The sequence below is a fragment of the Bos mutus genome, chromosome 3 (assembly GCF_027580195.1).
Source record: "Bos mutus isolate GX-2022 chromosome 3, NWIPB_WYAK_1.1, whole genome shotgun sequence".
NCBI classification, from domain to species: domain Eukaryota; kingdom Metazoa; phylum Chordata; class Mammalia; order Artiodactyla; family Bovidae; genus Bos; species Bos mutus.
The window spans coordinates 12,396,099-12,407,654 of record NC_091619.1 but is presented as its reverse complement, the minus strand read 5'-3'; positions in this window follow the sequence as shown (position 1 = coordinate 12,407,654).

Here is an 11,556-nt window from a genome sequence, read left to right as displayed (position 1 = left end):
TCCCCCTGGAAATTCTCGAGCATCTACCCCCAAAACCAGAGTCTGCCTACTTTCTGCTTTGTGCTTTTACCTACACCTCTGACTTTATGGGGGGCTGTCCCCCACTACCTCTCTCTGAAAAAAGAGTTAGCTTACAGCTCCAGTTAATAATTCCTGGGTGTGACAGTGTTTAACCTACAAACTCCTTTGGAAATCCTCTAGCCTGCCTGAATAGGTTTTTCCAGCCACATGTGATTGTTCAGAGCCTCCCAACTGTGAGAGGCAGGAGATGTTCTAAACTGTCTAAACACAGATTCCTTTGAGTAGTTAAAAGATTGATTAGGAATTGTATTGGTTTTTTTTTTTTTTTAAACTTTACAATATTGTATTAGTTCTGCCAAATATCGAAATGAATCCGCCACAGGTATACCCGTGTTCCCCATCCTCAACCCTCCACCCTCCTCCCTCCCCTCCCCTCCCTCTTGGGCCAATGTTTGCTGCTAAGTCTCCATACTCCTTACCTACTGTGTCCTTGGCAGTGTATTGATTGATATAATGGGTGTATAGAAATGTAAGTAGTAGCCTCAATGTTTGTAACCTTGGACCCTTGAGTTAATTCTTTTCTTGATTGAGCCCACCTCACCTTTGCCCTATAGGAATGCAGCTTTGTCCAGTGCTTTTTTGGAGGCTGGTGCCTGACTTTGGAATAATCACCTTTAGAGAAAGATAAGTTTCTTAAAATGTTAACAGGCCTCCTGGCCAGAAGATGATGTAATTCACCTGAACTTTTGCATATGATAAGTTTGAAAGCCTGGCTTCGATTAGGACCAGGAACTGCTGTCCTTGCATGACTCCACCCCTTCCCCCAGTATCCTCTATGCACAACATAAGGTATAAAAACTACTTTGGAAAATAAAGTGCGGGCCTTGTTCACCGAAACTTGGTCTCCCCATGTAGCTCTCTCTCCCAAATTCTGGCTGAGTCTCCATCTGGAGCGCGGAACCCGCCATGCTTGCTAATTATGCCTGGGCTTCTAAGATCCGACCCGGGAGGCCTCAGTGTCTCCTCTCCTTTGGGAGAACGGAAGGATGCCTGCGGCCTACGTAAGTGGTGCAAACTTCTTGTCTTGAAGTTTTATTGGTCTCCCGCGTAAACCAAGCTACTCAGCCTCTTTTGTCCACTGAATTTTCTTACTGAGCTATCCTCATCCTATTACTCTTTATATCTTTGATAAATATTTAAATAAATAGGTCGCCGACGCCGTCCCCGCTTCGAATACCCTGGATCAGCGGGGGCTGGTCCCCGGCACAACAGCTCTTACTGTTCTGAAATTCCTGATGTTTCCTTCAAAATTGGCAGAGCCATCTTGGAAAGCACAGCCCAGCTGGCTGTGAGAGTCACTAAACCCAATGCCAGACTGCACAGGGAAGAAAGCAAATAAACAACTCATGAACATTCTTTATTTGTGGTAAATAGAACCTTGAAAACTTTGGAGGAAAAAAAGACATGGAGATAATATGCTTATGTGAGCTCCATGAGGCAGACTTTACTTCCCTCTAATAAATCAGCCACTAAGAGGATGTTTTTTGGGGCTCCAAAATCACTGCAGATGGTGACTGCAGCCATGAAATTAAAAGACGCTTACTCCTTGGAAGAAAAGTTATGGCCAACCTAGATAGCATATTCAAAAGCAGAGACATTACTTTGCCAACAAAGGTCCGTCTAGTCAAGGCTATGGTTTTTCCAGTGGTCATGTATGGATGTGAGACTTGGACTGTGAAGAAAGGTGAGCACCGAGGAATTGATGCTTTTGAACTGTGGTGTTGGAGAAGACTCTTGAGAGTCCCTTGGACTGCAAGGAGATCCAACCAGTCCATTCTGAAGGAGATCAGCCCTGGGTGTTCTTTGGAAGGAATGATGCTAAAGCTGAAACTCCAGTACTTTGGCCACCTCATGCAAAGAGTTGACTCATTGGAAAAGACTCTGATGCTGGGAGGGATTGGGGGCAGGAGGAGAAGGGGATCACAGAGGATGAGATGGCTGGATCACTGACTCGATGGACATGAGTCTGAGTGAACTCAGAGATGGTGATGGACAGGGAGGCCTGGCGTTCTGCGATTCATGGGGTCACAAAGAGTCGGACATGACTAATCGACTGAACTGAACTGAGGAGGATGTTTAGAAGATGTGTGAAAGAAGGGCTGAACAAGATAAATGCCTTGAGAGTTCAGAGAAGGAAAGTCTGCCCAATGGTCAGGAAAGGCGTAAATGGACAGCCCTTTTGTTAGGACTTGAAGGACAACGTGGGATTCAAATAACAGAGAAGGAAAAGTTACCCCAAATGCTGAATCATCATGTCCAGTGACCAAGAGTTAGGAATGTCCAAGAGAATGAGAAAAGGGGCAGTAAAAATGGGCAGTGATGGACTCTTCTGCACAATGTCAGGGACACACTCCCATCCAGTCTTCACATACAACAGCTCTGTGAGTTATGTATTTGTAATTATTGCCCATTCTACAGATGAGGAAGCTGAGAATAAGAGTTAAATAACCCACCTCCCTATATCATACAGTACTACAGCAGATAAGAAAAAGAATAAAAATATGACAGGTATTTGATATAGCCTATGTATATTCTTTAAATCAAATTAAATTCAACTCAGACCCTTACCGAAAAGAAAAGGACTCCTCACCCCAGTCCCATTCACTACTATCCCTAGGATAACACAGAGATATAAGGTTCTAGACTTTAGAAAGGGGAAAATGCTTGAGGAGGCCTCTGATCTTGTCCCACATACTCACCTTGATATGCCCACAGCCCCAGTCTGCAGGTTTCCAGAATCTCTGCTGTCTGTATTCAGCCTCCTAGGTGTTTCATCCCTTTAAGAATTGGCTTCCTCCTCAGGCTTCAGGAGAGGCAGGATGAAGTGGGGCTGGGGGCAGGATGGCGGTGGGGGGTTCCTGCCCCTAACTGATACTGACACCCTTTGTGACCCTGTGGAGTCTAGCCCACCAAGCCCCTCCGTCCATAGGGTTCTCCAGGCAAGAATACTGGAGTGGGTAGCCATTCCTTTCTCCAAGGGGTATTCCCAACCCAGGGATTGAATCTGGGTCTCCTGCATTACAGGCATATTCTTTACCACTGAACCATCATCGAAGCCCCAATTTTCAGTATCCTTTCCAGTTTGGAGAAGTCCCTGGATCCTTATGCCTGTCTCCACCTACCCTCTCCCACCAAATGCTGCGAATCTCCCTTGAAACTAGGAGCTCAAAACCTTGGCTGCCGTTTTCAAACAGAGAAAGGAAAATGCTGAGAGCACAGATAGCTTTTTCTTTTGGACAAATCCATAGTAGTCAAAAGAAAAAGGAAATGCAAATTAATATCTCAATAAACTGATCTATCACAAATAGCTAACATTTTTAACATTTGCTGCATGGCATGGACTACACCAAGCCCTCCATGAAGGAGGTGGATACAATCATTATTGAAGAAGAACGATTATTCTCATCGTTGAAGAAGCCAGAGCTTAGAGAAATCAAATATCTCACTTAAGATCACAAGTCTCCTAAGTGGTAGAATCAAAACTCAACTTCAAGAATGTCTAGCTGGAAAACCTAAGTTCTCTTCACTGCACCATAAAAGAGAAGCAATCATTCCCCTTCAGAGTCCAGAGCACAGGGTTTTTTTTTCTTCCTTTCTCTTTAAAAAAAAAAAAAAACATGCATAATTACAGACTCTGTATTAAATAACAAATCTGAGAAGAAACTTATTCTCAGTCTCATAAAAAACTCAAATCAAATTTCGTGTTAATCACCTTCTAGAACTTTGCATTTGCATACTTAATTTTTACATATTTACCATAATATCATAAATAGAATTTTATAGTCTACATTTTCAATTACCATTATACAGCTCCAGTCTCATTGTTTTAATATATTCTATACACTTTATATATTATAGATAAATACATCAACTTTATTTTATTTAATATATACAAGCATAAAATATTTCTTGTATTTTTTGTTATTTTTAAATAATATAATCTTGTTATTTCTTTCTCTTACAATACCCTTAGCTTCTTCCTATGCTCACCTCTCTCCACAAACAAAAACTATTGCAGTTTAGTGTGTATTGCCCATACATTTCCCCATAGTCATACAATCACATAATAATGCAGGTATTGGGGGATTGTGTTGTTGTTTAGTGGTCATGTCTGCCTCTTTTGTGTCCTCCTGGACTGGGGGACTGGCCACTGATTATTTTATAGACATCTTACAATACATAGTTTTATACTCTTCTGTGCTGTGCTGTTCTGTGCTTAGTCGCTTTGTCATGTCTGACCCTTTGCAACCCCATGAACTGTAGCCCACCAGACTCCCCTGTCCATGGGGATTCTCCAGGCAAGAATACTGGAGTGACATTGAAACATGTATAATATCATGTATGAAACGAGTCACCAGTCCAGGTTCGATGCACAACACTGGATGCTTGGGGCTGGTGCACTGGGATGACCCAGAGGGATGGTATGGGGAGGGAGGAGGGAGGAGGGTTCAGGATGGGGAACACGTGTATACCTGTGGCGGATTCATTTTGATATTTGGCAAAACTAATACAATATTGTAAAGTTTAAAAATAAAATAAAATTTAAAAAAAATAAATTCTTTCTGGTTGAATAAAAAAAAAAAAAAAAGAATACTGGAGTGGATTGCCATGCCCTCTTCCAGGGAATCTTCCCAACCCAGGGATCAAACCCAGGTCTCCCACATTGCAGGCAGATTATTTACCATCTAAGCCACCAGAGAAGCCCAAGAATACTGAAGTGGGTAGCCTATTCCTTCTATAGGGGATGTCTCCAACCCAGGAAGTGAACCAAGGACTCCTGCATTGCAGGCAGATTCCTTACCAGCTGAGCTACCAGGGAAGCCCCTTTATACTCTTCTACTTCTGTGAAATATGTATTTTTACATGTAGTTTTATTTTTTTAATGCTGTACATTGTGAAAGTCTTTCCAGCTCAGTTGATATTACTCTAATTGTATCTTAGATCAAACCCCTTATGATTATACAGTGGAAGTGACAAATAGATTCAAGGGATTAGATCTGATAGACAGCCTGCAAGAACTATGGACGAGGTTCATAATGTTGTATGGGAGGTGGTGATCAAAACCATCCGCAAGAAAAAGAAATGCAAAAAGGCAAAACGGTTGTCTGAGGAGGTCTTACAAATAACTGAGAAAAGAAAAGAAGTGAAAGGGAAAGGAGAAAAGGAAAGATATACCCATTCTCAAAGTTCCAGAGAATAGCAAGGAGAGATAAGAAAATCTTTTCAAGTGAACAATGCAAATAAATCGAAGAAAACAATAGAATGGGAAAGACTAGAGATCTTTTCAGGAAAATTAGAAATACAAAAGGAATATTTCATGCTAAGATGGCACAATAAAAGGCAGAAATGGTATGGACCTAACAGAAGCAGAAGATATTAAGAGGAGGTGGTAAGAATACACAGAAGAACTATATTAAAAATATCTTAATGATCCAGATAACCACAATAGTGTGATCACTCACCTAGAGCCAGACATCCTGGAGTGCGAAGTCAAGCAGGCCTTAGAAAGCATTACTGAAAAGAAAGCTAGTGGATGTGATGGAATTCCAGCTGAGCTATTTCAAATCCTAAAAGATGATTCTATGCTGCACTCAATATGTCAGCAAATTTGGAAAACTCAGCAGTGGCCACAGGACTGGAAAAAGTCAGTTTTCATTCCAATTCCAAAGAAAGACAATGCTAAAGAATATTCAAACCACTGCACAGTTGTACTCATTTCACATGCTAGCAAGGTAATGCTCAAAATCTTCCATGCTAGGATTCAACAGTATATGAACTGAGAAATTTCAGTGTACAAGTTGGATTTAGAACAGGAAGAGGAACCAGAGATCAAATTGCCAATATTCACTGGATCATAGAAAAAACAAATTTCAGAAAACATCTACTTCTGCTTCATTGACTACCCTAAAGCCTTTCACTGTGTGGATCACAACAAACTGTGGAAAATTTTTAAAGAGATAGGAATACCAAACCACCTTACCTGCTACCTGGGAAACCTGTATGCAGGTCAAGAAGCAACAGTTAGAACCAGACATGGAACAATGGACTGGTCCCAAATTGGGGAAGGAGTACATCAGGTCTATATATTGTCACTCTGTTTATTTAACTTATACACAGTATACATCATGCGAAATGCTGGGCTGAATGAAGCCCAAGTTGGACTCAAGATTTCCAGGAGAAATATCAATAATCTCAGATTTGCTGATGACACCACCCTAATGGCAGAAAGTGAAGAGGAACTAAAGAGCCTCTTGATGAAGGTGAAGGAGGAGAGTGGGAAAAGCTGGCTTAAAACTCAACATTCAAAAAACTAAGTCATGGCAACCAGTCCCATCACTTCATGGGAAATAGATGGGCAAAAAGTGGAAACCATGACAGACTTTATTTTCTTGGGCTCCAAAAATCACTGTACATGGTGACTTCATTGTGGATGGTGACTTCCAAGATGCTTGCTCCTTGGAAGAAAGGCTATGGCAAACCTAGACAGGTATTAAAAAGCAGAGACATCACTCTGCCAACAAAGGTCTGTATAGTCAAAGCTATGGTTTCTCCAGTAGTCATGTATGGATGTAAGAGTTGGACGATAAAGAAGGCTGAGAGCTGAAGAATTGATGCTTTCAAACTGTGGTGTTAGAGAAGACTCTTGAGAGTCCTTGTACTGCAAGGATATCAAATCAGTCAATCCTAAAGTAAATCTGCCCTGAATATTCATTGGAAGGACTGAAGCTGAAGCTGAAACTCTAATACTTTGGCCACTTAGTGTGAAGAGCCAACTCATTGGAAAAGACCCTGATGCTGGGAGAGATTGAAGGCAGAAGAGAAGGAGACGACAGAGGATAAGATGATTGGATGGCATCACCGACTCAATGGAGATGAGTTTGAGTAAACTCAGGGAGTTGATGAAGGACAGGGAAGACTTGTGTGCTGCAGTCCATGGTATTGCAAAGAGTCAGCATGACTGAGCAACCGAACAACAACAGTGCTTTCTTGTTGACTAATATAAGCCATAGTAGAGTCATTCTGGGAGAAGGCAATGGCACCCACTCCAGTATTGTTGCCCAGAAAATCCCATGGATGGAGGAGCCTGGTGGGCTGCAGTCCATGGGGTCGCTAAGAGTCAGACACAACTGAGCGACTTCACTTTCACTTTCCACCTTCATGCATTGGAGAAGGAAATAGCAATCCACTCCAGTGTTCTTGCCTGGAGAATCCCATGGATGGAGAAGCCTGGTAGGCTGCAGTCCATGGGGTCGCACAGAATCGGACACAACTGAAGCGACTTAGCAGCAGCAGCAGCAGAGTCATTCTACAGTTCATTCAGCCTTTCCTCTTTAGATGGGCATTATCCTTTTTGTCACAGCCAACAGCAGTGTAATAAACTTTCTTGAGTGTGTATAGTCTCCTGTACCAGTGCTTTTGTTTCTTTGGGCTAGATGACTGGATTTCTGGGTCAGAGTCCCAGATGACTGAATTTCTGGGTCATATGTTATTTTAATTTCACAGATATTGCCAGATTGCTTTTCAAATTGTTTAACAAATGTACACTTTTAGCAGCAGTGCTCTAGATTCAAATGCTAGTCTGAGGACAACCACACCTCCAGAAATGTCCATTTAGTAGTCTCTCCATGTACTTTAATAGGTTCATTAATAGGTTTGCTTCCCTGCAGGATCTACCATAAGGGAGGAATAAGGGGCAGGGATTAAGAAAATCATTCAGTGGGGATTCCCTTTCACAAAGGGTCTCCACTTTAGACATTACATGTTATAAAGAGTAATATGTAACAAAGGTACCCTGATAGGACTAAAAAAGAAAATATTTATAATTTAACCTTAATTTTATATTTTGTTATCGATAATCCTCACTGGCAATATTTATATTTTAATAAATTTTTGTCATCAGCACAATTATATGGTAGAACACTGCCATCTGTGATGGAACATTTTAAATTCAGTTAAGTCTATACCTTAGGTATGATGTGTGGTCATTATTCAAATGATAAATTAGAGGAATTTTTCAATATTATTTTTCTATAAAAAAAAAACTACCCTTTTTATAAATCAAAAATATCTCAATGTGCTAATGTTTCAATGAACAATGCAAAGAAATAGAGGAAAACAACAGAGAAAGTAAAACTAGAGATCTTTTCAAGAAAATTGGAAATATCAAAGGAACATTTCATCCAAAGATGGGCACAATAAAGGGCAGAAACAGTAAAGACCTATTAGAAGCAGAAGAGATCAAGAAGAGATGGAAAGAATACACAGAAGAACTGTAAAATTAAGATCTTAAAGACCTGGATAACCACAATGCTGTAGTCTCTCACTCAGCCAGACATTCTGGAATGTGAAGTCAAGAGGACTTTAGGAAGCATTGCTGTCAATAAAGCTAGTGAAGGTGATGGAATTTAAAATCCAAAGAGATGATGCTATTAAAGTGCTGCACTCAATATGTCAGCAAACTTGGAAAACCCAGCAGCTGCCACAGGACTGGAAAAGGTCAATCCTCACCTCAGCTCCCAAGAAGGGTAGTACTAAAGAATGTTCAAAACACAGGACAGTTGCACTCGTCTCCCATGCTAGTAAGGTTATGCTCAAAATCCTCTAAGCTTCAGCATTATGTGAACCAAGAACTTCCAGATGTTCAAGCTGGGTTTAGAAAAGGCAGAGGAACCAGAGATCAAATTGCCAGCATTCACTGGATCACAGAGAAAGCATGGGAATTCCAGAAAATCATCTTCCTCTGTTTCAATCTTTGGGTTCCAAAATCACTGCAGATGGTGATTGCAGCCATGAAATGAAAAGACGCTTATTCCTTGGAAGGAACGTTATGACCAACCTAGACAGCATATTAAAAAGCAGAGACATTACTTTGCCAACAATGATCCATCTAGTCAAGGCTATAGTTTTTCCAGTAGTCATATATGGATCTGAGAGTTGGACTATAAAGAAAGCTAAGCACAAAAGTATTGATGCTTTTGAACTGTGGTGTTGGAGAAGACTCTTGAGAGTCCCTTGGACTGCAAGGCGATCCAACCAGTCCATTCTAAAGGAGATCAGCCCTGGAAGCACTGATGTTGAAGGTGAAACTCCAATACTTTGGCCACCTGATGCAAAGAGCTGACTCATTTGAAAAGACCCTGATGCTGGAAAAGATTGAGGGCAGGAGGAGAAGGGGACAATAGAGGATGATATAGTTGGATGGCATCACCGACAAAATGGACATGAGTTTGGGTGGACTCCGGGAGTTGGTGATGGACAGGAAGGCCTGGCACGCTGTGATTCATGGGGTCGCAAAGAGTCAGACGCGACTGAGTGGCTGAACTGAACTGAACTGAACTGAAAGCCTTTAATTACATTGATCATAACGAACTGTGGAAAATTCTTAAAGAGATAGAGATGGGAATACCAGACCATCTTACCTGTTTCCTGAGAAACCTGTATGTGGGTCAAGAAGCAAAAGTTAGAATCCTGTATGGAATACTGACTGGTTCAGAATTGAGAAAAGAGTACAACAAGGCTGTTTATTGTCACCCTGTTTATTCAACTCATACACAAAGCACATCATGGGAAATGCCAGGCTGGATGAGGTAAAAGCTGGAATAAGATTGCCAGGAGAAATATCAACAACCTCAGCTATGCAGATAATACCACTCTAATGGCAGAAAGCAAAGAGGAACTAAAGAGTTTCTTGATGAGGGTGAAGAAGGAGAGTGAAAAAGTCAGCTTAAATCTCAACATTCCAAAAACTAAGATCATGGTATCTGGTCCCATCACTTCATGGCAAATAGAAGGGGAAAAGTTGGAAGCATTGACAGATTTCCTCTTCTTGGGCTCTAAAATCACTGTGGATGGTGACTGCAGCCATGAAATTAGTATCTGATTGCTTCTTGACAGGAAAGCTATGACAAATCTAGATAATGTGTTAAAAAGCAAAGATATCACTTTGCTGACAAAGGTCCATACAGTCAGGGCTATGGTCATTTCAGCAGTCACATATGGATGTGAGAGCTGGACAATAAGGAAGGCAGAGCACTGAAGAATTGATGCTTTCAAGCTGTGGTACTGGAGAAGATTTTTGAGAGTCCCTTGGAAAACAAGGAATAGGAAAAGGAGTATGTCACGGCTGTATATTGTCACTCTGCTTATTTAACTTATATGCAGAGTACATCATGAGAAACGCTGGGCTGGAAGAAGCACAAGCTGGAATCAAGATTGCCGGGAGAAATATCAATAACCTCAGATATGCAGATGACACCACCCTTATGGCAGAAAGTGAAGAGGAACTAAAAGGCCTCTTGATGAAAGTGAAAGAGGAGAGTGAAAAAGTTGGCTTAAAGCTCAACATTCAGAAAACGAAGATCATGGCATCTGGTCCCATCACTTCATGGGAAATAGATGGGGGAACAGTGGAAACACTGTCAGACTTTAATTTTGGGGGTTCCAAAATCACTGCAGATGGTGACTGCCATGAAATTAAAAGACACTTACTCCTTGGAAGGAAAGTTATGACCAACCTAGATAGCATATTCAAAAGCAGAGACATTACTTTGCCAACAAAGGTCCGTCTAGTCAAGGCTATGGTTTTTCCAGTGGTCATGTATGGATGTGAGAGCTGGACTGTGAAGAAAGCTGAGTGCCGAAGAATTGATGCTTTTGAACTGTGGTGTTGAAGAAGACTCTTGAGATTCCCTTGGACTGCAAGGAGATCCAACCAGTCCATTCTGAAGGAGATCAGCCCTGGGTGTTCTTTGGAAGGAATGATGCTAAAGCTGAAACTCCAGTACTTTGGCCACCTCATGCAAAGAGTTGACTCATTGGAAAAGACTCTGATGCTGGGAGGGATTGGGGGCAGGAGGAGAAGGGGACGACAGAGGATGAGATGGCTGGATGGCATCACTGATTCAATGGACATGAGTCTGAGTGAACTCCGGGAGTTGGTAATGGACAGGGAGGCCTGGTGTGCTGCGATTCATGGGGTGGCAAAGAGTCGGACATGACTAAGCGACTGAACTGAACTGAACTGGAAAACAAAGTTATCAAACCAGTCAATCTTAAAGGAAATCAACCCAGAATATTCTTTGAAAGGACTGATGCTGAAGCTGAAGTTCCAGTACTTTGGCCACTTGATTTATACAGCTGACTCATTGGGAAAGACCATGATGCTAGGAAAGATTGAAGGCAGAAGGAGAAGAGGGTGATAGAGGGTGATGGGATGGTTGGATGGCATCACTGATTCACTGGATATGAACTTGGGCAAACTCTGGGAGACTGTGAGGGACATAATAGTCTGGTGTGCTGTAATCCATGGGGTCAAGAAGAGTTGGACAAGACTTGGTGACTGAACAACAACAATTTTCCTGGAGAGAGAAACAAATTAGCACAATACTTGGAGAAGATATATAAAACTATTTATTTACTAAAAATAACTACTGAATATAGCATATGTTTTATAAGCCTGTACTGGCATTTCTTCAT